This window comes from Orycteropus afer, unplaced genomic scaffold (genome assembly GCF_000298275.1).
Source record: "Orycteropus afer afer isolate SDZICR_OR568_19922 unplaced genomic scaffold, OryAfe1.0 scaffold00125, whole genome shotgun sequence".
Taxonomy (NCBI): Eukaryota; Metazoa; Chordata; class Mammalia; order Tubulidentata; family Orycteropodidae; genus Orycteropus; species Orycteropus afer.
This window is the reverse complement of record NW_006921712.1, coordinates 7,540,857-7,546,166: the sequence shown is the minus strand read 5'-3', so window position 1 is coordinate 7,546,166 and position 5,310 is coordinate 7,540,857.

The following is a 5,310-nucleotide window of genomic DNA, read 5'->3' as shown; positions in this document are numbered from 1 at the left end:
CCACATGACCAATGATAGATGTTGGCCTATACCAGCCCAACTCATCCTCAACTGCTAGGCACAAACAACTAAGAGAGTTCTGTGCACAAGCTCTCATTCCCTATTGCACCTACTTGGTAAGCACCTGAGTGCTGTCAGCTAGTGAATGGAAGGACACAGTACCCTACTCACAAATATATATCAAAACAAAACAAAGACAAAAAATCTTGGGAAAATAACACCAACATACAACCACCAATTAAATACAAATACAATGACATCACAATGTCTCAGAGAAAACGGATCATCAGAATTCACACAAAGAAGCAAGATAAAGTAGTACAAACAAAGAACAATGATACAGAGCCAGAAAAACTTTCCTGAGGAATAAGCAGAATTAGAATTCCCTGATAAGGAATTCAATATATATATATTTATATATAGATATATAAATATAGATATGTATTTATATATCTATATATATATATTTAGGTACCAACAAATGATTGAGAGATCAAGGAGAACAATGTCAAAATTAAAGAAAATGCATACAAAACTCTAGAACAATTTAGGAAAGCAATAGAAGAACAAACTGACAAAATCAATGAAAACTTAAAAATGATACAAAAATGACAAATATAAATCCAGAGGTTTATAGTGAGATTTTAAAAATAGATACTACATTGACTGGGGAAAGGAGTAGAATAGAATCAATGGAAGACAGAATTAATGATACTGAAGAAAAATATGTCAATACTACATTGTTAAGGAAACAATTAGAAAAGAGATCAAAACAAAATGAAGAAAGCCTAAGATTTATGTTGGATATCATCAAGAGGAATATCTTACATGTGATTGAAATTCCAGAACAAGAAGAGTCAAATAAAACCACAGAGAAAATTCTCAAAGATTTGTTGGAAGAGAATTTCCATGATATCATGAAAGATGAAAAAGATACCTATTCAAGAAGCTCAATAAATGCCAAACAGGATAAACTTCAAAAGAAAATCACAGACATATCATAGTCAAACTCATCAAAACCAAATACAAAGAAAGATTCCTGAAAGTAGCACAAGAAAAACAAAATGTTACGTACAAAGGGCAATCAATAAACTAAGCTCATATTTCTCAGTGGAAACCATGCAGGTGAGAAAGCAATGGGATGATATATATCAAAACCATATTATGCCCAGCAAAACTTTCCTTCAAATATGATGGTGAAATTAGGATATTTCCAGATACACAGAAATTAAAGGTATTTGTTAAAACCATTCTGTGTTAGACTGGGTTCTCTAGAGAAACAAAAACCAGCAAAGCTTATATATATATATATAGAGAGAGAGAGAGAGAGAGAGAGAGAGAGAGAGAGATTTATCTTAGGAAAATGGCTCATAAACGTATAGAAGCCAGCAAGTCCAAAGTCCCTGGAGGAAACATCGGGCTGGAAGCAGCCTTAGCTTCCACAACCACAGGGGGCCGAGAAATTCAAGGCTGGCAGGCAGTACACGGGTTGTTGACTTCAATGAAAGACGAATCCAAGATCTCCTGGCCGAGCGGTGGGCTGCTCACTCACAGAAGGTTGTAGTCAGCACATCAGGGTCCCAATCCACAGAAGAATGTCTCTCTTCCCAGGATGTCCCTGGATATCCTGGAAGCAGGCCACACCCCTAGGGAAACTCCCCTTGGGCAGATTGGCCACTCAGAACACAGTCATCCAATCTCATCATGGGAACAACCACACAGAACTGGGGTCCAGCCAAGTTGACACACAGCTCCAACTATCACACATTCCAACCCTGCAAGAGATACTAAAGAAAGTCTTTTGGACAGAGAATAAACAACAGCAGACAGCAACTGAAGATTAACAAACATGATAACATGACTCAAAAACCAACCCAGTTATAAAAGTATCCAAAGTAAAATAACCTTAAAAGACTGTAAACAGGGAAACAGAGACATCAATGGGTAAAAGAGGACAACTACAAACAAACAAACTAAAAGGAATAAATACTATAGGTATAGAACTTCCATGTGGTGAAGAAGTCAAGAAAATTGAAAGACAGAACAGACTATTCTACACTTGGGATGAAAATACATATCACAGGGTAGCATCAAAGAAAAACAAAATATCTTCCAACCAAAATAAAAAAGAGGAGAGGCACAAATACTCAGCAAATGCTAAAACAATAGCAATGAAGGTAATGATAACAAAACTCATAAACAAAAAGTGCTCAGCACAAAAAAATAATATGCAACAAAGAAATCAGCAACATCATGAAAAAACACAGAGCAAAATTACAACAATAATTTCATATTTTTTGATAATTACACTGAACATTAATGGATTATTTGCACCACTGAAGAAACAAAAAGTTGCAGACTGGATAAGAAAACATGAATCATTAATATTCTGTCTTCAAGAAAATCACCTTAGACACAATGACAGACATAGAATAAAAGTCAAAGGTTGGAAAAAGATGTATGAAGCAAAGGGAAATCAATAAAGAACATGAGTGACAACATTAATTCTGATAAAATAGACTTTGAGGACAAAAAGTACAATAAGAGACAAGGAAGGATATTATATAATTATTAATGGATCAATTGAGCAAGAGAACATAACCCTAATAAATATTTACACATCTGATGGAAGAGCTCAAAAAATATATAAATCAGACTTTAACAGAATTGAAAGGACAAATAGGTAACTTTACAGTAATAGTAGGAAATTTTTGATGAAACATAGAACTGGAAAGAAACTCAGCAGATGCAGAAGAATTAAAAAACACAATCAGCTAAGTTGACTTTACAGACATGTAGAGTACCTCATCTAATAACAGCCCAATATACATTATTTTCCAGTATACATGGAGCATTCTCCAGGATAGACCATTTGTAAGGCCACCAAGCAAGCTTAAATAAGTTGAAGAATATTGAAATATTTTAAAGCATCTTCTCAGATCATAATGTTAGAAAACTAGAAATCAACAACAGAAAGATAAATGGAAAAATAGCAAACATGTGGTAACTGAGTAACACTGTCTTCAAAAACTATTAGGTAGTAGAAGAAATAAAAAAGGAAATTTAAAATTTTCTTGAATCAAATGAAAAATAAAACACAACATATCAAAATCTTTGGGACACAGCCAAAACAGTGAACAGAGGACAACTTATAGCAATAAATGCATACATCAAAAAAGAAGAAAGAGCCAAAATCAACACCTTAAACTAAAAATCGCCAAAAATTAGCAAAAGAGCAGAAAAAAGTAGTCACTAGCAGAAAAGAAATAACAAGGATTCAAGCAGAAATAAGTGAAACAGAAAATAGACAACAGAAAAAAATTGGCAAGAGTAGAAGTTTGTTCTTTGAAAAGATTAATAAAGTAAACAAACTGGAAAACTTTAAAAGGAAAAGAAGGAGAAGGTGCAAATAGCACAAATAACGAATGAAATGGGTGATGTCACAATAGAACCAATTGAAATAAAAAGGATAATATCATGGTAGTATGAAGAACTGTACTTCAACAAATTTCAAAATGTAGAAGAAATAGATTTCTAGAAACACAAATTACCTAAACTAACATAGACTGAGGAGGAAAATGTGCATAGACTTCTAACAAAAGAAGAAATTGAACAGGTCATAAAAAGTGACCAAAAAGGAAAGTCCTGGCCTGGATGGTTTCACTGAAGAATTCTACCAAACATTCAGAAAAGAGCTGACACCATCCTGCTTAAACTATTCCAGAATATAGAAAAGGATGGAATCCTCCGAAATTAATTTTATGAAACAAGAGGAACTTTGATACTAAGACCAGGCAAACTAAAAAGAAAAACTACAGATCAATATGTCTCAGGAATTAGACACAAAAGTCTTTAGCAAAATCTTAGACAAGAGACTCCAAGAACATATCTGTATTAGGATGGGTTCTTTAGAGAAACAAAATTAATAAAGCTTATATATGTATATGTTGTTGTTGTTATGTACCGTTGAGTCGTACCCGACTCATAGTGACCCCTCATTGGGTTTCCGAGGCAGTATCACTATAGAAGTTGATTGCCCCATCTTCCTTCTGAGAAGTGGCTGTTGGGTTTGAACTGCCAGCCTTCTGGTTAGCAGTCAAGTGCCTTAGGCACTATGATACCAGAGAACACATATATGTATATAGAGAAAGATAAATTTATCTTAGAAAAACACTCACACACTCATAGATGCTGACAAGTCCTAAGGTCTTGGATCAAACATCAAGCTGGAGGCTTTTCCCGACTCATACAGCTGCAGGGGCTGTTAAGCTCAAGGTCAATAGGCAGTATACCAGCTGTTGACTCTAACAAATGACTAATCCAAGATCTCTGGGCCAAATGGTGGATTGTTTGCTCATGGATGGTTGTAGGCAGCACAATAGGATCCCAATCCACAGAAGAGTTTCTCTTTCCGGAGGAAGTCCATAAATATATTAGAAGCAGGCCACACCCCTAGGGAAACTCCCTTTCAACAGCTTGGCTGCTCAAAACATATACATCTGATCCCATCATGGGAATAACCCACATCACAATTGCTTAAACCACACAGAATTGTGGTCCAGCCAAATTGACACACAGCTCCAACTATCACCATATCAAAAAAAACAATACATCATGACCAAAAGGGATTTGTACCAGGTATGCAAGGATGGTTAAATATTAGAAAAATAAATAAATAAAACAATGGAAAAAAAGGCATTTTCATATCAATAGATGCAGAAAAGGGATTTGATAAAATTGAACATCCATTCCTGATAAAATCTCTTGGAAATATAAGAATAGAAGGGAAATTCCTCATCATAATAAAAGACATATATGCAAAACCAATAAATCAAACTCACTGCTGTCAAATCAGACTCAACTCAGAGCAACCCCTCCTTGGGTTTCTGAGGCAGTATTACTATGGAAGTAGATTGCCCAATCTTCCTTCCTAGAAGTGGCTGGTGGATTTGAATCACCACCCTTCTGGTTAGCAGTCAAGTGCTTTAGGCACTACACCATCAGAGCTCCTGTAAAACCAATAGCTAACATTATTCTCAATGGAAAGAGATTGACACCATTCCCCTTGTGAACAGGAATCAAACAAGGAAGGCTTCTATCACCACTTCTAGTCAACATTGTATTGGAAGTCCTAGCCAATGCAATAAGGCAACAAAGGGAAATAAAACACATACAGATTGGTAAGGAAGAAGTAAATCTATCCCTATTTACATATGATATGACCCTATATATGGAAAACCCAAGAGACTCAGCAACAAAACTACTGGACCTTAAAGAAAGACATAGAATAGTCATAGGACAAAGATCAAC